This window comes from Poecilia formosa, unplaced genomic scaffold (assembly GCF_000485575.1).
Source record: "Poecilia formosa unplaced genomic scaffold, Poecilia_formosa-5.1.2 Scaffold563, whole genome shotgun sequence".
Lineage (NCBI taxonomy): Eukaryota > Metazoa > Chordata > Actinopteri > Cyprinodontiformes > Poeciliidae > Poecilia > Poecilia formosa.
This window is the reverse complement of record NW_006800502.1, coordinates 107,727-130,828: the sequence shown is the minus strand read 5'-3', so window position 1 is coordinate 130,828 and position 23,102 is coordinate 107,727. Positions and strand designations below refer to the sequence as shown.

Genomic DNA, 23,102 nt, shown 5'->3' with positions numbered 1-23,102 from the left:
TACCTACTTCTGATTCTACAAAGTGGTTAACACTAAACCTTGCAAGCAGACCTGCGCATTTAAAAAGAGCGTTACACTTCCTTTGTCTGGTGTCTGTCATCTTTATATTTATGCTCTTTGAAGAAGTAACATGTCAAAGAGTTCACTTCTGGTTCTGTTGTTCAAGTCTGTTCAGCTTTGGAATTGTCTGGTTAGAAAGGGAATATTCTGTATTTTCTGGACTAAGTCGCATCAGTCAAATAATGCATCATGAGAAGGAAAAAACATGTATGATCTTGTCAGGTGTGATCTGGTGACACGTTATGTTCATTTACTTGCTTTTTAACAAACTCACATGGGATCAGCTGCCTCCAGATTTTTTTTTCTCGCTGACCTCTGTCTCAAGAGGACAGAGAAAAGAGACAGCAGAGATTAATTCAAATTGTTTGGTATGTGTGTATTATTTTGCTCACTTCCTGCACAAAAAGCATTACATGTCATGAGACCAGCAAACATTTTTTGTTGTGTAAATCCTTCATGTCTGTCTCCTTCCCACAGATACAGCTTTGAAGGGGTGCTTCTGTCTATCTATGGGATGAACCGATCAGAGCTGGAGTGTCCTGGGAAGGTGTGTAGGTTCCAACAGCCTGAAGAGGTTCTACAGCTGTTAAATGTGGAAGATGCTGAGCTCTACATTGATTTCATTGTCCTTGGTATCTTCTTTATAGTTCTTCGACTGACCATTTACCTTTTCCTATGCTACAAGGTCAAGTCTGAGATAGATTTTTCTGTCCTTTTCAATAGTCTCATTCTGATGCACAGAGTATGAGATGTCATTATAAACCTGGGAAGTTTGCGTACTCAATTTTCTCTGCTGCTAAATGGACAGAACACAAACTCTTCTGCCAAGCAACAACTGGAGTGACAGTTCAGAGAGGTCATCAAATGGATCAGCTTTCTCTGTTTTACCTCATTTAAACTGTTGAATCCACAAAGATACATTAACAGTAAGACTGAGCCACTTTCCCTAGCAGAGTTCCTCTGGCATATGTTTGTTGAAAAGATGTAGAAATTTTGTTGCCTTACTGCAACATGTTGAAACATGTTGTTATGCTCACAAAGTGAAAGGTGAAAAGTCCTCCACATGAAGATGCATACTGAAGTGAAAACATACTTAAATTGTTTGAAGGTTTGATCAAAAAGGCTAACTCAAACATGTTTCTGTTTCATTGAATTAAAGATAAAGCCCTTTTAGCACTGCAGGGTCCGGCCTGGCTCAAACCGGCTCCTTTCGACACGGACCTATTGGTGCTATGGCCCTGGTCGTTTTGCATTGAGCAGGATACATCACGTAAATCCGAGGCAATCTCCCCAGAGACTGCAGAACAGATTTCGTCTTGGGTCTCCCGTCCTTCTTTTTCTGTATGCGCTCATGATTGTGGAAGCTGAGGGATATATTTACCTCAGCTTTACATTTAACGAAAAAAAAAAATCTCATCTGAATGTCGTCTCTGAGCTGGATTCGCAGCCAGCTGAACTACTGCTGCGGCAGGTGGGATTTCCCGGCTGGAGCGACGCCAGATGCGGAAATCCCCTCGTTTACAGCCTTGGCGACTTCTGATCGGTTCAATTGGAGAAATGTTATTTACATTTACCATTAAAATCTTTGGCTGAAGAGGCGATTGTAATCCCAGTGTAGGGTAAGAATAGATTATGACGGGAATTTATTGATGCAGCATATTGAAATGACAGCCATCGAGAAAGTCTAGTACTCCTCTGATCCAGAGATCTGGCCTTTGTCCCGCCCCTGCAGCCAACAGCTAACTCCAACCCGGCCTGGTCTGACCGGCCCGATTGGAACCGCAGCTCTCGGGGTTCCAGGGAGTGGGGTGGTACCGGGCTGGAAGTGGTAATGCAAAAACGATTAAAGCCTGACCGACCCGGGTTGACCTGGGTCCAGCTGTGCAGTGCAAAAGGGATAGGATGTGCAGGCATGATTATCTTATCCAGTAATTGAAAGGTTTACTTATAGGACAAATATTTTTCATGGCAATTCAGTGTAAGACCAGACTTGAAAGAAGTCGCTTTGTTCATGGACACCACAGCAGCTCACCTGGCTCCTTCACTGTCTGAAAATTCACTGGGGAAAAAAAACCCTCCCTCCATCCACACTGCAGTATTGTTCTTCTTTTTCTTCCACTCTTTCATATGTTACTTTGGATGATTGACCCCAGGTACTTCAGCCCATTTGCTTTTAGTACGTCTTCACTTAGAGGTGTCACTTTTTTACTCGCATCTCTTTCATTCACACCCATTTATTTTGTAATTCGTCAAAATGCATCATAACAGCTGTCTCATGTTTATTCTATGGAGTGCTTATTGGAGTCTTGGAGCTGATAACCAAAACTGCCTCTTAAACAGAATTTTAAAAAAACAAGGTGCTTAGACTGTCTCTAATGTTAATAACGTTAGGAAATTTGTGTTTAAATGTTGCAAATATAGTTAGAAAACTGGTTAATTTCCCTTTTTATAGTACCATATTGTTTGGAAACCTGCCTTAGCTGAGCATTAGATGATTTTGCCAGTAATTGAGTTTATGTATTTTCGACTGAAGTTTGAAGATATGAGACTTATTGGGAATTTAAAATTTTATGTGACACAGGAGATTCATTAGTGCATAGAATAACTACACATAGCCACAAGGACCTGGTGTCTTCTCCCATTTGGTTTCACACTACTATGAATTTCACATTTGTTGCAAGTCAGTCTTTATTTCATTTATTATATAATTTTGTAACAGGAAAAGATTAAAAGGAATTGGGCCTTGCTCAGCATAAATCCTGCTTTTCAGCAGGTTCTTCTACAGAACATAAAACACACATCCAACATCGCATAACATTAATAGAGACACACACACACACACACATACCAATTTACAAAACAGAAGAATACACAGCAGATGTCTAACAATGATTTTTAAAAAAAGTGTCCAACAGATGATGCACATGAGACATCTTAAGAAGTACCAATGTTGAAATCAACTTTATATGTTGTGGAATGTCATTCCATGCTTTAGAATAAACATAGAAAAATTATCTCTGGCCGTAACAGTTTTTAAAGGCTGGTAGTGGTAAGTATTCATTGGTAACAAACGTAGTCGAGTGACCATTTCTAAGATTGAGTTTAGGGATCACGGCTGAAATAGCTACACATGAAAAACCTGAAAATACATGGCTGGGCTATTCGCTCTGGCATGAACAACATGCCTAAGCTGATCCCACCTGTCAAGACTGCAGGCAAGGCCTTCCAATCATCTCCATTCCCAAACTGTGGAGGTGCGCTGATAAACCCCCCTATGTATGGGACAGCATTGTCTTCCTTGAGGACAGTTTGTTCGCAGACTGTGGAGAGAGATTACCACTGGTTGTAGATTCTATTCTTGTTATCTCTCTGGATTTAGATTGACACCAAAGACAACAAGCCAACACTAAAAAAAAAAAGTCTGTAAATTTCACGGTAAAAAAATGTAAAATACAACAGTTTCACTGTAATATCCAAAACATTTTATTGTAGAAAATACATGGAATCACCGTCAGTCAACACAGTAAAATAAGTCCATAAATTTATGGCAAAAAATGGTAAAATAGTAACAGTTGCTGACTGTAATATAAAAAGCACTTAATTACCGTAGAAAATACAGGGAATTACAGTAACTCCACTTGACATCAAACTGAATTCTCAAAGGTAGACCAGGTATCGAACTGGCAATCCACCAATTGCAGGGCAAACTCCTACAACCGACATCACCATCATTATGAGAGAGTTTGATTAAATGATGTATTTGGGATTATTTAATTTTATGTCGACCATAAATTTGTCATACATTTAGAGAACTGTATGGTAGGCCCTGCTGCTTGGACAAAGGTAAAGTTGGGTAAAGGGCGATTCCACCAAATTTTTCACTACTGTCAGCATCTTTAATTTACCAAAAGGACATGGCCAATTTTACTAGGGGAAAACCACAGCTGCTGGTATCTTACTGTATTTTAGGAAATACGGTAAAATACCGGTGTTCTGTCTGATCAGCATACGCTGTCATATCGTCATACGCTTAACACAAACTGATGGGCAGGGGCGCTGCCAGAAATCTTGGGCCCCCTGACAAAAAATTTGATTGGGCGGTAACGGTAGCTGCGCCCAATCAAATTGGGCGCAGCTACAATTTGATTGTAGCTGCGCCCAATCATACCATAAATCATATGGTAAATCATTACCATATGATTTACCATATCATATGGTAATGATATGGTAAATCATTACCATATGATTTTATTTAATCAGCAACATAGAATCATGACGTAGATCGTCATACACTTTATTAACAGCTATATATGGCAAGCCGATATCTCACATTGTTTTGTGACTAGACGTTTTAGCGATTTAAGATATCTCTAATTATATTTCGACTAGACAAAATAACTATTTGAGATATTTCTAATTACATTCTGACTAGTCAAAATGACGTCAGATTTACCATTGACTTGTATGGAGACTTCAATTCAAGGTATCTAAAATGAATTACTGACTATATGAAATACACATTTCAGATATCTACTATTAAATTATGACTAGTCATAACGTAAATTCAAGATATCTCGATTTTGGTTTTGACTAGTCATAATTCTAATTAAAGATATCTCGAATTACTCCATAATTCAAATATCTTAAATGTATTTTTNTCTTCCTTGAGGACAGTTTGTTCGCAGACTGTAGAGAGAGATTACCACTGGTTGTAGATTCTATTCTTGTTATCTCTCTGGATTTAGATTGACACTAAAGACAACAAGCCAACACTGTAAGAAAAAGTCCGTAAATTTCACGGTAAAAAATTGTAAAATACAACAGTTTCTGACCGTAATATACAAAACATTTTATCGTAGAAAATACATGGAATCACCGTCAGTCAACACAGTAAAATAAGTCTATAAATTTACGGCAAAAAATCGTAAAATAGTAACAGTTGCTGACTGTAATATAAAAAGCACTTAATTGCCGTAGAAAATTCATGGAATTACAGTAACTCCACTTTGACATATCAAACTGAATTCTCAAAGGTAGACCAGGTATCGAACTGGCAATCCACCAATTGCAGGGCAAACTCCTACAACCAGCATCACCATCATTTTGAGAGAGTTTGATTAAATGACGTATTTGGGATTATTTAATTTTATGTTGACCATAGATTTGCCATACATTTAGAGAACTGTATGGTAGGCCCTGCTGCTTGGACAAAGGTAAAGGGCGATTCCACCTAATTTTTCACTACTGTCAGCATCTTTAATTTACCAAAAGGACATGGTCAATTTTACTAAGGGAAAACCACAGCTGCCGGTATCTTACCGTATTTTAGGAAATACGGTAAAATACCGGTGTTCTGTCAGATCAGCATACGCTGTCATATCGTCATACGCTTAACACGAACTGACGGGCAGGGGCGCTGCCAGAAATCTTGGGCCCCCTGACAAAAAATTTGATTGGGCCCCCCTGCGCAGCTACTGTTGCAATTAATTTTGTCTATTTGACCCATAAAAAGCATCACAATTTTAAAGGTTTGCATCTGTCTTGCTTTCTTTGGTTCAATACTGATAATTAGCACAATATTTACTTGCTCATGAATTTAACATAAAACAGTCCACATCCAGCATGCAAGTAGGTTGCTTACATGTTTCCTATTAGTTTTAGATTAAATGTCTCTCCCACGAGCAACAGTCGAAAGCAACGTGCAACTACACATAAAGCAATCCAGACTTCTAAAAATGCTATGTAGTTGCATTTTATTCAAGCTGCAGTATGTAACTTTAATAAAAATATGTTTTCTCCATATTTGTTAAAGCTGTCACCATGTTGTAGCAGTTTATGAGACAGATAATCTGTGAAAACAATCAATCTCCTCCACCTCCTTCCTGAACTACTATTACTGGTTAAAGTAATGCACCGTTCTGACCAAAACAACCAATCAGAACCAGTAGGACGCTCTCAGCACTGTCAATTAGCCTCATTCACTCACTGCTAAATGTGCTAATGGTGGAGAAACAACTTATTACAGGAAACTGTTTATCTGCCATTATTGGTAGCTATGCTAACTAAACTGAGCATTCACAATTTGAATCTGCATAGCTTTGTGCTATGCTAGCTGCAGCATGGCACAAATCAAAGGGGACGAAGGATGAGCAGCACCACATGAGATTGTGATTGACAGCACTAAAACTCTCCTGCTACTGACTGGTTGTTTCTAGAGAACCCTGGGAGAAAGCAGAGGAAATAGATTTTTCACAGATTTCCTCTCATACTATACTGTCACAACATAATGACAGTTTTAACAAATATGTGGGGAAAAATGTATATATAAAAGTTACGTACTGCAGCTTTAATTTCACTCAGGAGAGGATGGGTCAGGAGGGACGTGGGTTATAACTGCTGCTAATTGACTCACCTGTTAAGTGGTAAAAGATACAAGGGACAAGTTAAATATATGAATATGTTGGTAATTTTTTTCCTTAATTCATTAAATGCTAGTGAAATGGAGGTAAACGGTAGTCTGTAGCTAAGCTAAGGTGTTCAGGGCAGAATCGTCATAACTTTTCACCCCTTTACCGTGTCCCTTCTGACGGGTATATCTATCAGACAAGTATACTCCATCATTACCATATGATTCTATTTAATCAGCAACATAGAATCATGACGTAGATCGTCATACACTTTGTTATTAACAGCTATATATGGCAAGCCGATATCTCACATTGTTTTGTGACTAGACGTTTAAGATATCTCTAATTATATTTCGACTAGACAAAATAACTATTTGAGATATTTCTAATTACATTTTGACTAGTCAAAATGACGTCAGATTTACCATTGACTTGTCTGGAGACTTCAATTTAAGATATCTAAAATGAATTACGGACTATATGAAATACACATTTCAGATATCTACAATTAAATTATGATTAGTCATAATGTAAATTCAAGATATCTCGATTTTGGTTTTGACTAGTCATAATTCTAATTAAAGATATCTCCAATTACTCCATAATTCAAATATCTTAAATGTATTTTTTGGATAGGAGATATGTAGTTTTGACTAGTGAAAACTAAATTATAGATATCTTAAAAGCAAATAATGACTAGACAAAATTAAATTAAAGATATCTTGAATTGTAATTTTGACTAGTCAAAATTCCTTTTAAAATAAGTGAATTCGAGATATCTTGAATTACACAGCTTTTCTATTTAAGATATCTTAAATTGACATTTCAACTAGTCAGAATGACATTACTGATATCTTGAATTAGTATTCTATCTAGTCAAAATGTCCCTGACTTGGGTAGCAATTTGAAAGTTTAATAAAACAATGAAAAATAGAAAAAACGAAAAAAGATATTTGAAAATGCGCCACTTTTCAAAGCTGTTTTTAAGTGCATTCGGTTCGTCGGAAATGAATAAACAGGAAATTCTTTGCAGATATCAGAAGCAGTCTTATAGTTTATGAAGTTTTGCTATCTCCACATTTCAAACATTGTCAAGCTCTTTCTAATTTGTGGCATTTACTGACAATTTTGTGCAGGAAACATAAAATTCTGCAGGCAACTGTTTGGACACCACAAATGGGCTTCCACGTCATTCTTAATTCAGATATCTAAAATTGTAATTTTGACTATTCATAATTGTGTGGAAGATATCTTAAATTGTAATTATGAATGTGTCCCGTCAAATGACAGATTCAGTGACGTCATTTGAGATATCTTGAAAGGAATTTTGACTAGTTATAATGTAATTGAAGATATCTTGAATCATTGTATCTTGATTCTTACTAGTCAGAATGTAAATACAGATATCTTAATTCCATTCCAGATCGTCAAATGTAGTTTTGTAGTTTTGTCTAGTAAGCTGTGTGACATCCTGACTTGGTGCTTAAGTAGGTTAATGAGTTTTACACAGGTGTGTGTTAGTTGACTGCAGCTGCAGCTAGACCCTGCTTTAAATACACTTTGAAACCACGACAATGCATGTGTATCTATCTAGTTATCATTGAGAAAATTGAATGACTTATTTCCATCATAACTTGTCAAGTATGCGGAACTGACAGCTCCTCTGACGGTCGGACTTCTTAACGCGCATGCGTACTCACTGCATTTATGCTATTCTGATAGCGTATGATGATCTGATTGTGTTGTGGAACACAATGATAGACCTAATCTGAACCCTGGGCATTTCTCCGTAACACATTGAGTCATTTATACTAGCAGAATTAACAAAGGCTCTATAACAGGTGACGTTACCTTAACAAGCAAAAAATAAATGCTGTGCTGCCGCTCAGGCAGGCAGAGCTGGACGCTCTTTGAGATGCTAACGGGAGCTACAGTGGATATAAAAAATCTACACATCCCTATTCAAATGCCAGGTTTTTGTGATGTAAAAAAATAACAGCAAGACAAACATTTTCGCAACTTTTTCCCTCTTTAATGTGTCCTATAACCTGTACAATGCAATTGAAAAACAAACAAATCTTTCACGGAGGTGAAGTAAAAATAAACAACTGAGATAATGTGGTTGTATAAGTATGCACACCCTTTTAGAACTGGAGGTATGGCTGTGTTCAGATTTAACCAATTTCATTCAAACTCATGTTAAATTGGAGTCAGCACATACCTGTCACCAATTAAAGTGCCTCTGATAAAGTTCAGCTGTTCTAGTAGGCTTGTCCTGATATTTTTGTAGCCACATCATCCAACATAAGCCATGGTCCGCAAAGAGCTGCCACAGCATCAGAGGGATCTCATTAATCAAATATATCAGTCAGGAGAAGGCTACAAAAAAATTTCCAATTCATTAAATATACCATGGAACACTGTGAAGACTGTCATCAAGTTTAGAAAACATGGCACAACAGCGCCATGTTGGCACGGACAGGACGGACAGGACATCCGTCCAAAATTTATGATAAGACAAGAAGGAAACTGGTCAGGGAGGCTGCCAAGATGGCGACAGCAACACTGAAGGAGCTGCAAGAATTTCTGGCGAGTACTGGCTGTGCAGTTCATGTGACAACTATCTCCCGTCTTCTTCATATGTCTGGGCTATGGGGTAGGCAAAGAAACGCATCAAAGCCTGGCTTAATTTTGCAAAAACACATCTGAAATCTCTTGAACACATGTGGGAAAATGTGTTATGGTCTGATGAAACCAAGGTTGAACTTTTTGGACATAATTCCAAAAGGTATATTTGGTGCAAAAACAACACTGCTCATCACCAAAAGAACACCATACCTACAGTGAAGCATGGCGGTTGTAGAATCATGTTTTGAGGCTGTTTTGCTTCAGCTGGAACTGGGGCCTTAGTGAAGGGAGAGGGAATTTGTCATGATCCGTGTTTTTCTGTTTAGTTATTTTGGAATTTTCTGTGTTTAGTCCTGTTTCCCTGAGTCTCTGTGTTGTCCTGTCAGCCCTTGATTGTTCCCAGGTGTGTCTCGTTCCCTTGATTACCTTCGTGTGTATTTAAGTCCACCTGTTGTCTTTGTCTCTTGTCGGATCCTTGTCTAATGATAGTTCGTCTGCCGGCACAGTTGAACTGTTAAGTCCTGTGTCGGCATTAGCTCGTCGTGTCAGTCTTTGTTTAATTCGGTTGCTACCGGTGCTGAGCCTATGTGTTTCTGCTCTGCCGTGCTGTCTGAGATATGGAGTGTTTTTGAGCGACACTCTTCATTAAATTCATCATTTTCTTCTACAACCTGGGTCTCTGCGTCTCTCCTCACCACCACCAACCACTCCACATGACAGAATTATGAACAGTTCCAAATGTCAGTCAGTATTGGCACAAAACCTTTGGCCTTCTGTTAGAAAGCTGAAGAGGAACTTTATCTTTCAGCATGACAATGACCCAAAGCACACATCTAAATCAATAAAAGAATGGCTTCACCGGAATAAGATTAAGGATTTGGACATGCCCAGTCAAAGTCCAGACTTGAATCCCATCGAACATCTCTGGGGTGATCTGAAGAAGCTGTGCGCAGGAGATGTCCTTGCAATCTATTGGATTTGGAGCGGTTTTGCAAAGAAGAGTGGGCAAATATTGCCACATCAAGATGTGCCATGCTGATAGACTCCTACCCAAAAAAACTGAGTGCTGTAATAAAAGCCAAAGGTGCTGCAACAAAGTATTAGTTTAAGGGTGTGCATATTTATGCAACCAAGTTATTGTAAGTTTTTTATTTTATATTTTCCCTCCCTGAAAGATTTCTGTTTGTTTTTCAATTGCATTATAGAGGTTACAGGTCAAATTAAAGGTGGAAAAAGTTGTAAAAGTATTTGTCTTGCTGTCATTTTGTTACATCACGAAAACCTGCCATTTGAACAGGGGTGTGTAGACTTTTTATATCCACTGTACACTCCCTGCAGTACTGATATCACTGATCCGATTGGTGTTCTGTTTATCTGTGCTACCCATATATCCGTCCTACTCTTAAATCCGTCCTACCTTGTGGTAATGTGCATGCGCACATCGATGCTTCGTCACATACTGCTTACTCAGCAGATTTCTTATAAATAGGTCCTACCTGTTATGGTAAGTTTTATTTAATTTATTCTATACCTGGCTTTCATTAAGCTGCTCCATTACGTCATGACTGCAGCTTGTAAATATATTTATATATGGCTTTAGTTTGCCGTCTGCAATGTCGTTACTGTAAACAAGTTGGTTAATAAGGACAAAATACGGTTAATCAGGACAAAATGCGTTGTTTTGTGGTTATTTTGTCCCTATACTTTAAAATATTTTAGTTTAATTACACTCTTTATTATTAAACTTTGCTAAGTAGATGTTGGTAGCGATATTATGTGGGACTTAAGCTGTGTAATAGCCGTGTAATATTGGTGTACATGAATCATATCCTATCATTTCAGGTGCACAGTGACCTGTGCAGTTCGGTGGAGACATTGTGGCCGCGCTGCATTTAATAAAGTTTGTCATACAACGTATTAATGCGCAAATAAGAGTTGCGGTGATCTGTATCTGTCTGTGTTTAATTTAATTCCAATAAAGCCCTGTTTCCCCTGTCTGATACTGTTTTATTCTTACAAACTCCTCTGTATTTAAAATATTTTAAAAGGTAGGATATTCTAATTAAAGGATTAGTTTATACATCTATAGCTTTTGGTTTTAAACGGGTAGGATATTGTGATTTCGTTCAATTTTTCCAATGCTAAGCTAAGCGCTTATAGTCAGAACACCGTTACATATTTACCCAGAATGCATTGTGAACAACATGATGGCATTCCTGTGAAAATACTTAAAATTTATAAAAACTAAATAACCTACAGTATTACTGTATTGTTTTTACATCTAAGATAAATATTTCCCAAATAAGGTCTATTTTTATAACTAATCGAAAACTGAATTACTGATTACTTATTGGTTATATCTAGTAAGTGTGTTTGTGAATGTGCGTATGACAAATAGATGGATCACATACAAAGTTATGTACAAGTATGTATGTATATATATGTGTGTGTGTGTGTGTGTGTGTGTGTGTTATTTTGTGAAGTATCAACAGCAACCCTCCCGACCCCACTAGGGACAAGGGTGTATAGAAAATAGATGGAATGGATATTTATATATAGTGTATGTATTTACTATATATATATATATTCCATACCAGTAGGTGGCGGTAGTGCTACTAAACGTTTGTTGCCAACCGCCAATAAAACTAAGAAGAAAAAAAATATCTGAGCATATTATTGTTCCTGTGTGTTAAGTTAAGGAGTACTTTCCGGGAGATAATGAAGAATCTGGATATCTGCTGACGGCAGCCGTTGAGAACACAGTAAGCTCGGTTCTGTTCGTTGTCAGAATGTAATTGTAAAGTGTAAACTTAGCTGTTCTGTGTACAGACTGCTCCCTGCACTATATCAGCATTTTTAAATGCTTTCAACATGCAAAAACGTAGAATGCAGAACGCTGACAGTAGACGGAGTGAAGTTATATAAAACATATAGTTAAAGCATTTCCTTTAGTCCAGAAGTTTTGTTTTCTGATCAAAGGTCTCAGAAGATGTGAATATTTCAGTCCAGCTGCCTGGTACCGCGACCTGATGGTCATAATCTGGTGTAAAGCTCTGTCAACTCCAGACAGGATTAGAACTAACAATTTGGGAAATATGTGTAACCGTGTAAACAAGGTATAGTTTTTGCAACCAGGAGTAGCTGATCAGCATCTCAAAAAGTTCAAATATCATATGAAGTATGGGCACTCATCTCGGAGGAGTTGAAAAGACTTCATGGACGCAGTTCAAAGCATCTCTTCCATCAATTTTAATAGGCAAGAATAATCTCCAGCTCCAACATTTATCTTCATTTCTGTAAGCATATGGCCTGACAGAGAGCTAAAGAGGAGCAGCCAAAACAAATGAGGTAGATTAGCAGAACTGCTAACCACTTATGATGTCATCCAGGACACATTACTGTGGAAAATCAACACTGTTGCCTTGATACTGAGCCGTTAGCATCTATCTGTCTGTCCATCCGTCCGTCCGTCCGTCCATCTATATCGTATTTTTGGAATTTAATAGAATAAGGAAAAATGACTTTAAAACTAGAAGGAAGTAGCTCTGAAGAAGAAAGGATAGTTAGGAGGAAAGTTGTGAGGGAGGAATTTAAAGTAATATTAAAACTTAAGAACGAGGAAGAACAGGATAAAATCAGCCCCATTGTGGTGTCAAGAGAAATACAAAAGAAAATTGGAGATGTTGAAATGGTAAAGATTTTGAGAGACGGAAACCTATTGGTAGTTTGTAAAAATGAAGAACAAAAGAATAAGGCTTTAAATGTGGATAATATTTGCAAAAAAAACTGTTGAGTGTGCTGTGGTGGCGCAGGGGTTAAGCACAACCCACATATGGAGGCCTTAATTCTCAAGCAGCCATCGCAGGTTCGATTCCCGGCCTGGTGAACTTTGCTGCATGTCTTCCCCTTCTCTCGTTACCCACTTTCCTGTAAATTAACTATCAAATAAAGGCCACAAGAGCTAATAAAACCTTTAAAACAAAAAATCATGGGAGATAATAAAAAAATTAGAAGAGTGATTTATGGGATCCCTCTAGATCAGTGTTTCTCAATTCCGGTCCTCAGGCCCCCCTGCCCTGCATGGTTTAGGTGTTTCCCTTCTGCTACACACCTGGATTGAATCTGTGGGTGAGTACTTGATGGGCATGCAATCATGTGAATCAGCTGTTCTGGAATAGAGGCACATCTAAAACATGCAGAGCAGGGGGGCCTGAGGACTGGAATTGAGAAGCACTGCTCTAGATGAAGATCTTGATAAAATTAAGAAAGTGAATAACTTGAAAATATTGTCAAAAACAGTGGATGGAGAAAGAGTAGGAAGTTTGTCAATCCTCATTGAGTTTGAAGAAAAAGAGTTGCCAAAAATATCAAAATAAAGTATCTCAGTTTTCAAGTCAGACCTTATATACCTCCACCACTTCATTGTTTCAAATGCCAAAAGTATGGACATATAGTAGCAGTTTGTAAAGGGAAGCAAAGATGTCCGAAATATGGAGAAGATCACAAATTAGAAGAATATAAAGAAGAAGCACAAGAAAAATGTAAATATGGAGGGAAACATAGTTTCTTATGGAGGATCTGAGGTAAGGAAGAGGGCAAAAGAAATCATACAGATTAAAACAACTAAAAACATAAGCTATGCAGAAGCAGTTAAAAATGTGAAGGAACAGAAAACAAGAGAGATTGAACAAACAGTGAATCAAACTACACAGGAAACCAAAGTACAGACAGAAGAAAATATCACAATACCAGTAAAAAAAACTAATATTATTCATAGCCTATGTTATCAACTGCACTGACCAAGCCAAGCACAAAACTGAGAAGCTTAAAATAATAGTGAGAGGAGCTGAAAAGTTTTTGGGCTTTAAAGAGGGATCATGGGAGAACATAAATAGAAAGTTGGAGGTAGATGGGAGACCAGGACCATTAGGTGAAAACAGTTCATGTTAATATTACAATGTAATGCTAGAAGTATAAATGCTAACAGACAGGAACTTAAAGGTTATATTGATAGTCTTGAAGAACAACCGGAAATTATTTGTGTTCAGGAAACATGGTTAAAAACATTAGATTTTGTGATTAAAGAATATGATAGTGTAAGAAGAGATTGACCAGAGGGAGGTGGAGTAGGATGTGGAATATTTATAAAACAAGGGATACAATATCAGGTATTAGGGAAAGGGAAAGAACTAGAATATGTAGTAATTGAGATATGGAAACAAGCAGGTAAATTCAAAATAATAAATTTTTATAATCCATGTAAAACATTGATTGAAATATTGGAGGAGTTAACTGAATATTTGGAAGGGAAAGTAATTTGGTGTGGAGATTTTAATGCAAATAGTACATTGTGGGGTAAATGTCATTACAAAAAAAAAAGCAAAAGTTATAGAAGAATTAATGGAAATGAAAAATTTGGTATGTATTAATGATGGGAGGGGAACAAGAATCAATGTAAGAACAGGGATGGAATCAGTTATTGATTTAATAATTGTCTCTAATGTTTTATCTGGTATTTGTGAATGGATCATTGATAAAAATACAACAATAGGTAGTGATCATTATCCCATAACAATAAGAGTAGGACTAAATTTAAATAATAAGAATATAAAGCTCAGTAAAAAAGGTAATTTTAATAAGGCAGACTGGATTAAATTTAGATATTTAAATCAAATAAACTTAGGAAAAGTAGATATGAGATTAGATATAAATGATGTAAATTAAAAAAATGTGTAAGATAATAATGGAAGCAGCAGATAATTCTATAAAGAAATCAAGGTGTAAAAATGATNGTAAAGGGAAGCAAAGATGTCCGAAATATGGAGAAGATCACAAATTAGAAGAATGTAAAGAAGAAGCACAAGAAAAATGTAAATATGGAGGGAAACATAGTTTCTTATGGAGGATCTGAGGTAAGGAAGAGGGCAAAAGAAATCATACAGATTAAAACAACTAAAAACATAAGCTATGCAGAAGCAGTTAAAAATGTGAAGGAACAGAAAACAAGAGAGATTGAACAAACAGTGAATCAAACTACACAGGAAACCAAAGTACAGACAGAAGAAAATATCACAATACCAGTAAAAAAAACTAATATTATTCATAGCCTATGTTATCAACTGCACTGACCAAGCCAAGCACAAAACTGAGAAGCTTAAAATAATAGTGAGAGGAGCTGAAAAGTTTTTGGGCTTTAAAGAGGGATCATGGGAGAACATAAATAGAAAGTTGGAGGTAGATGGGAGACCAGGACCATTAGGTGAAAACAGTTCATGTTAATATTACAATGTAATGCTCGAAGTATAAATGCTAACGGACAGGAACTTAAAGGTTATATTGATAGTCTTGAAGAACAACCGGAAATTATTTGTGTTCAGGAAACATGGTTAAAAACATTAGATTTTGTGATTAAAGGATATGATAGTGTAAGAAGAGATTGACCAGAGGGAGGTGGAGTAGGATGTGGAATATTTATAAAACAAGGGATACAATATCAGGTATTAGGGAAAGGGAAAGAACTAGAATATATAGTAATTGAGATATGGAAACAAGCAGGTAAATTCAAAATAATAAATTTTTATAATCCATGCAAAACATTATCGATTGAAATATTGGAGGAGTTAACTGAATATTTGGAAGGGAAAGTAATTTGGTGTGGAGATTTTAATGCAAATAGTACATTGTGGGGTAAATGTCATTACATAAAACCGACAAGTTATAGAAGAATTAATGGAAATGAAAAATTTGGTATGCATTAATGATGGGAGGGGAACAAGAATCAATGTAAGAACAGGGATGGAATCAGTTATTGATTTAACAATTGTCTCTAATGTTTTAGCTGGTATTTGTGAATGGATCATTGATAAAAAAAAAAACTACAATAGGTAGTGATCATTATCCCATAACAATAAGAGTAGCACTAAATTTAAATAATAAGAATATTAAAAATGTAATTTTAATAAGGCAGACTGGATTAAATTTAGATATTTAAATCAAATAAACTTAGGAAAAGTAGATATGAGATTAGATATAAATGATGTAAATTAAAAAATTTGTAAGATAATAATGGAAACAACAGATAATTCTATAAAGAAATCAGGGTGTAAAAATGATAAGATGGTGGACAAAAGAGTGTAGAGAAGCAATAAAGTCAAGAAATAAAGCATTTAAGGTACTAAAACATAACATAAGAATTTAACTGATTATAAAAGAAAGCAAGCTATAGTAAGGAGAACTATAAAGAATGCAAAAAGAGAATATTGGAGAAATTTTTGTAGCACGATAGGGAAAGAAACAAAAATTGAAAAAATTTGGTAAATAATTAAAAGAATGAATGGTATAAAGAGAGTTTGAATGTCCTATATTAAAATAGATAATACAAATATAATAAGAGATAAAGACAAAGTTGAAATATTGGCAAGAACATTTAGTAAAATCCACAGTTCAAATAATATTAGTGAAGACGGAAGAAAAGGAAGAGAACATACAAAAATTAAATAAAAGAATTATTACAGAGCGTTGAAGAAACAAATTTGTTGCATGTTGTGTTTACAAAAGCTGAATTGAATTATGCACTTAAGAAGATCAAAAATACAGCACCAGGTAAAGATCAAATTTGGTATAGAATGATAAGGCAACTCAGTGAAAAATCTAAAGATATAATATTACAATTATATACCGTATTTTCCGCACTATAAGGAGCACCTAAAAACCGTCAATTTCCTCAAAAGTCGACAGTGCGCCTTATAATCCGGTGCGCCTTATATATGGACCAATATTGAGCCACAACAGGTCTAGCAACTACGGTAAGCAGTCGCCGACTTCATTTTCGCCCATAGAAGAAGAAGCACGCGGTGCATGCTGGGATAGTTGTCAGAACGCTGGTTTGTAATCTATTAATAAAGTTTGACTGACTTATCTACCTACCTACCTACCATCTAGAATCAGATCATCTGCAGGTCATTTAGTACCACATTCTCCATGAACATGCTGTGCGCGAACGGAGAAGGGTGACCATCATTCGGCCACGCCCCGACTTCGCGGAAGGCTCATCTCGCCAACCGGGCTGTTTTGTTGACATTCTCTTTAGTGCAGCTCCATCTAGTGGATGCATAACATAACTCCAGCCTTTACTGTAGCGTCTATTCTATGCGCCTTATAATGCTGAGCGCCTTATATATGAAAAAAGTTTTAAAATAGACCATTCATTGAAGGTGCGCCTTATAATCCGGTGCGCCTTATAGTGTTTAAAATACGGTAATAAAATTTGGGAGGAGGGAAAATTACTGTTGAATTAGAAGAAATCAATTATAATACCAATAGCTAAACCAGAAAAAGACAATTCAAACTCAGAAAACTACAGACCAATAGCTTTAACATCAAATCTATGTAAAATAATGGAAGAAAAAAGATTAATAATAGACTAGTATATTATTTAAATAGTAAAGGATATATGTCAAAATATCAAAGTGGTTTTCGAAAAGGGAGGAGTACTAATGATCCACACTATGTTTAAAGCACGAAATTAGAAGAGCTCAAGTAAATAAAGAAAGTGTAGTGGCAGTATTTTTTGATATAGAAAAGGTATATGACATGATGTGGGTTGAGGGATTATTAATTAAATTATACACGTTGGGTATTAAAGGTAAAGTATTTAGATGGATTAGAGACTTTTTAACAAATAGAAAAATACAAGTTAGAATTGGTTAAGTAATCTCAGAAAAATATATATCGTATTTTCCAGACTATAAGCCGCTACTTTTTTCCTACGCTTCGAACCATGCGGTTGATAGTCCAGTATGGCTTATATGTGGATTTTTCTTCAACCACCAGGGGGCTCTTTAGCAGGAAGTGAATCATTGGAAGTCAAAATTGGAAGTAAAATAATTAAAACAGAATTAGGTTTTAATAGGGAATTGAAATTTGAGAATGTTTTTGATCAGTTAAATAGCATTGAGGGGAAAAAGATGACTTTTTGTTTTTTAAATAATACTGGGATCATTATGAGAATTTGAAATATAGATATTAGGATTCAATGGATGGCAGTAGTGCAACAATAATGGAAATAATGGATGCAAGCTGCCGTTGAAATCTAAAGTGTGACGATCTGTGTTTTTGTGTATTTATTTCTTGTTTTTTTCTGTGTCCTTGTTTCCCCGTGAGTGTCTGTGATGTCCTGTCCTCCCTGTTGATTGATCCCAGCTGTGTCTAGTTTTTGCTGATTACCCTCCCTGTGTATTTAAGCCACCTGTAGTCTTTGTCTCTGGTCATGTCCTCGTCTAACGTCAGTTCTTGTCGCACGTCTAACGTCAATGCTCTCCAGTGGAACTGCGAAGTCCTGGTTAGCGTTAGCTCTCGTTTTTCAGTCTTCTGTGTATCAGTGCTACCGGTAATTAGCTATGTGCTATACTCTCTGCCGTGCTGCCTGTATTGGACTGTTTGAGCTTAATCATTAAATTCATCATTTCTTCACTACCTGGGTCTCAGCGTTCATCCTCACCACCTCTCATTCACCTAATCATGACAGAAGGACCCGACCAAACCGAGGTGAGGAAAGACTATGGACCCAGCTGCTCAGTTGTTTGGAGACGTGGACCGTTTAAAGAGAACAGTTAAGATCTATGTCGACACCCTGACTAAACCCTGCTCCTTGTACAAACGCTTTACCACGGCCTCAGCCTGCGCAACTGTTCTGCAAAAATGGATCCCGCTCCTCCCCGATCCAGGCTTGGTGGAATTTTTGGAAGACTCCGAGTGGGACCGATGGCGGCCTTAAGCTCATCCAGAGTGTTGGGTCTTGTATCTCTCAACTTTCTCTTCACAATATCCCACAGATTCTCTATGGGGTTCAGGTCAGGAGAGTTGGCAGGCCAATTGAGCACAGTAATACCATGGTCAGTAAACCATTTATCAGTGGTTTTGGCACTGTGAGCAGGTGCCAGGTCGTGCTGAAAAATGAAATCTTCATCTACATAAAGCTTTTCAGCAGATGGAAGCATGAAGTGCTCCAAAATCTCCTGATAGCTAGCTGCATTGACCCTCCACTTGATAAAACACAGTGGACCAACACCAGCAGCTGGCATGGCACCCCAGACCATCACTGACTGTGGGTACTTGACACTGGACTTCTGGCATTTTGGCATTTCCTTCTCCCCAGTCTTCCTCCAGACTCTGGTACCTTTATTTCCGAATGACATACAAAATTTGCTTTCATCCGAAAAAAGTACTTTGGACCACTCAGCAACAGCCTGGTGCTGCTTCTCTGTAGCCCAAGTCGAGGGCTTCTGCCGCCGTTTCTGGTTCAAAAGTGGCTTGACCTGGGGAATGCGGCACCTATAGCCCATTAACTGTACACACCTGTGCACAGTGGCTCTGGATGTTTCTACTCCAGACTCAGTCTACTGCTTCCGCAGGTCCCCCAAGGTCTGGAATCGGCCTTTCTCCACAATCTTCCTCAGGGTCCAGTCACCTCTTCTCGTTGTGCAGCGTTTTCTGCCACACCCTTTCCTTCCCACACACTTCCCACTGAGGTGCCTTGATACACCACTCTGGGAACAGCCTATGCGTTCAGAAAGTTCTTTCTTTGTCTTACCCTCTTGCTTGAGGGTGTCAATGATGGCCTTCTGGACAGCAGTCAGGTCGGCAGTCTTACCCATGATTGCGGTTTTGAGTAATGAACAAGGCTGGGAGTTTTTAAAAGCCTCAGGAATCTTTTGCAGGTGTTTAGAGTTACTTTGTTGATTCAGATGATTAGGTTAATTGCTCGTTCAGAGAGCCTTTTCATGATATGCTAATTTTTTGAGATAGGAATTTTGGGTTTTCATGAGCTGTATGCCAAAATCATCAGTATTAAAACAATAAAAGACCTGAAATATTTCAGTTGGTGTGCAGTGAATCTAAAATATATGACAGTTTAATTTTTATCATTACATTATGGAAAATAATGAACTTTATCACAATATGCTAATTTTTTGAGAAGGGCCTGTATTCTAGGTTCTTCAAAATAGCCACCTTTTGCTTTGATTACTGCTTCGCACACTCTTGGCATTCTCTTGATGAGCTTCAAGAGGTAGTCACCTGAAATGGTCTTCCAACAGTCTTGAAGGAGTTCCAAGAGATGCTTAGCACTTGTTGGCCCTTTTGCCTTCACTCTGTGGTCCAGCTCACCCCAAACCATCTCGATTGGGTTCAGGTCCGGTGACTGTGGAGGCCAGATCATCTGGCGCAGCACCCCATCACTCTCCTTCTTGGTCAAATAGCCCTTACACAGCCTGGAGGTGTGTTTGGAGTCATTGTCCTGTTGAAAAATAAAAGATGGTCCAACTAAACGCAAACCGGATGGAATAGCATGCCACTGCAAGATGCTGTGGTAGCCATGCAGGTTCAATATGCCTTCAATTTTGAATAAATCCCCAACAGTGTCACCAGCAAAGCACCCCCACACCATCACACCTCCTCCATGTTTCACGGTGGGAACCAGGCATGTAGAGTCCATCCGTTCACCTTTTCTGCGTCGCACAAAGACACGGTGGTTGGAACCAAAGATCACAAATTTGGACTCATCAGACCAAAGCACAGATTTCCACTGGTCTAATGTCCATTCCTTGTGTTCTTTAGCCCAAACAAGACTCTTCTGCTTGTTGCCTGTCCTTATCAGTGGTTTCCTAGCAGCTATTCTACCATGAAGGCCTGATTCACACAGTCTCCTCTTAACAGTTGTTGCAGAGATATGTCTGCTGCTAGAACTCTCTGTGGCATTGACCTGGTCTCTAATCTGAGCTGCTGTTAACCTGCGATTTCTGAGGCTGGTGACTCGTATGAACTTATCCTCTGCAGCAGAGTTGACTCTTGGTCTTCCTTTCCTGGGGTGGTCCTCATGTGAGCCAGTTTCTTTGTAGTGCTTGATGGTTTTTGCGACTGCACTTGGGGACACTTTCAAAGTTTTCCCAATTTTTCGGACTGACTGACTTTCATTTCTTAAAGTAATGATGGCCACTCGTTTTTCTTTACTTAGCTGCTTTTGTCTTGCCATAATACAAATTCTAACACTCTATTCAGTAGGACTATCAGCTGTGACTTCTGCACAACACAACTGATGGTCCCAACTCCATTTATAAGGCAAGAAATCCCACTTATTAACCTGACAGGGCACTCCTGTGAAGTGAAAACCATTTCAGGTGACTACCTCTTGAAACTCAAGAGAATGCAGAGTGTGTGCAAAGCAGTAATCACAGCAAAAGGTTGCTACTTTGAAGAAACTAGAATATAAGGCGTATTTTCAGTTGTTTTACACTTTTTTGTTTAGTACATATTTCCACATGTGTTAATTGATAGTTTTGAAGCCTTCAGTGTGAATCTACAATGTCAATAATCATGAAAATAAAGGAAACTCATTGAATGAGTAGGTGTGTCCAAACTTTTGGTCTGTACTGTACATTTACGTGTGTATGATACATACACACGTAAATGTATATGTGTATGTATGTGTGTATGTTTAGGTAGAATTTATTTAGTTATTTTCTTTATGGTAGAATATATGTATATAGAGATATAGATGGATAGATCATGTACCACACTCCATACCAGTAGGTGGCGGTAATGCTACCAACAGTTTGTTGCCAACCACCAGTAAAATCAACAAGAAGCAGGAGCAGAAGAACATAGCCTTGAATCCACCTTATTTTATTTTATTTTTTTTTAAATAGATCTTTATGAGATACAGAACTCATAACAGTTAGAACTCTAGGCAACATAACAGTACAAACATAGCATTGTTGTAAAATGTCCGCCAGGGGGTTACAAACATTAAGACAATACATCATAACATTACATAAATACATTAAAATGAGAACATAAAGAGCATGTTTTAATAGCTTTGGTATTTGTGGAATTTTCAATAGTTCTGATATATTGCTTGACCTCATTTTCAAAAATGGAAAGAAGTAGTTTCTGATTAGTGTAACGGCATTTGTGAATGTGCCATTTGGCTAAGAATATAAGATTAATATAAAAATGTTTTGGTTTTTTTTGGTTATGGGGTAGTTAGTGAGGCCAAACAATACATGTTCAAGGCTAAGGGAGAAATCTGGTTTAATGGAAGTACAAATCAAAGTACAAATAGTTTTCCAAAATTGAACAGAAAAGTGGCAGACCAAAATAAATGAAACACATCTTCAGGATTTTCTTCACAAAAAGAGCATATATCTATATTATTAAAACGTAGAAATGTTTTGGATGGATACATTCCGTGAATAATTTTATAGAATACTTTTACTTTAGTTATATATTTAGTTGGTATAGTCCAAATCCTCTTCCAGTTAAGGTTATCAATAACGGTGTTCCAATAAGATACCACATATGGAGTTGATACATCTTTCTGAAATAATGAGCGTATACGTCAGTTGCTATAGACCCTTTTCACATGACGTCACACAACTTCCGTTTTGGCTCGAAGCTGCCTGAATGATCCAACCAGAGATTCCTCTTTTGCACTCACCTTATAAAGGGTTTATCCACCCTTTTGGTGCATTTGCATTGGCCGATGATCTCATATCCGTCCCCATCTTTGGACATGACCTGATGTCTGTTCTAATGTCCCAGGGTTGCTCAACAGCCCTCTTGTGTCTAACCTTTTCTTAGGTAAGTTTTAAGTTTAGCAATAAGGCCTTAGTCACCTCCGCTCTCCTATTAGTTCCTCTTTCTCCCTGACTTTTAACCTACCATCTACCATCAACACAACATCAGTGATCTTTAGTTACAGTTACACACTTTACACCATTTCAAGTTCATTGTCAAAAGCACATCCATAACCCCTTAGTTTCGCTGTTTTAGCATTCACTTATATTATAATAACCATTACTTATTAGTTACTCCCATAATCATAATGTGTTATTACAGACATTTCTGAAAATAAACCAAGAATAATCCATTATTCTAATTATTTGACACCATGTTACAGTTACTTCTTTCACCTTTACTTCCATAAGTATAAGAGTAAGTGTAAATATT

The 23,102-nt window shown here is 37.4% G+C and overlaps 1 protein-coding gene and 1 long non-coding RNA gene across 2 annotated transcripts in view; both read left to right on the top strand.

Moving 5' to 3' along the window:
* Positions 1–3,418, top strand: part of LOC107834259 (uncharacterized) — a 4,831-nt gene extending 1,413 nt beyond the window's left edge. Inside the window, exon 3 of the long non-coding RNA XR_001660047.1 lies at positions 538–3,418. This is a non-coding gene — a long non-coding RNA (uncharacterized LOC107834259). The remainder of the gene's footprint in view (positions 1–537) is intronic.
* An 8,322-nt stretch (positions 3,419–11,740) lies between these two features.
* Positions 11,741–23,102, top strand: part of lyrm9 (LYR motif containing 9) — a 24,446-nt gene continuing 13,084 nt past the window's right edge. The window contains exon 1 of the mRNA XM_007540830.2: positions 11,741–11,857. The gene's annotated coding sequence lies outside the window, so the exon portion shown is untranslated. The remainder of the gene's footprint in view (positions 11,858–23,102) is intronic.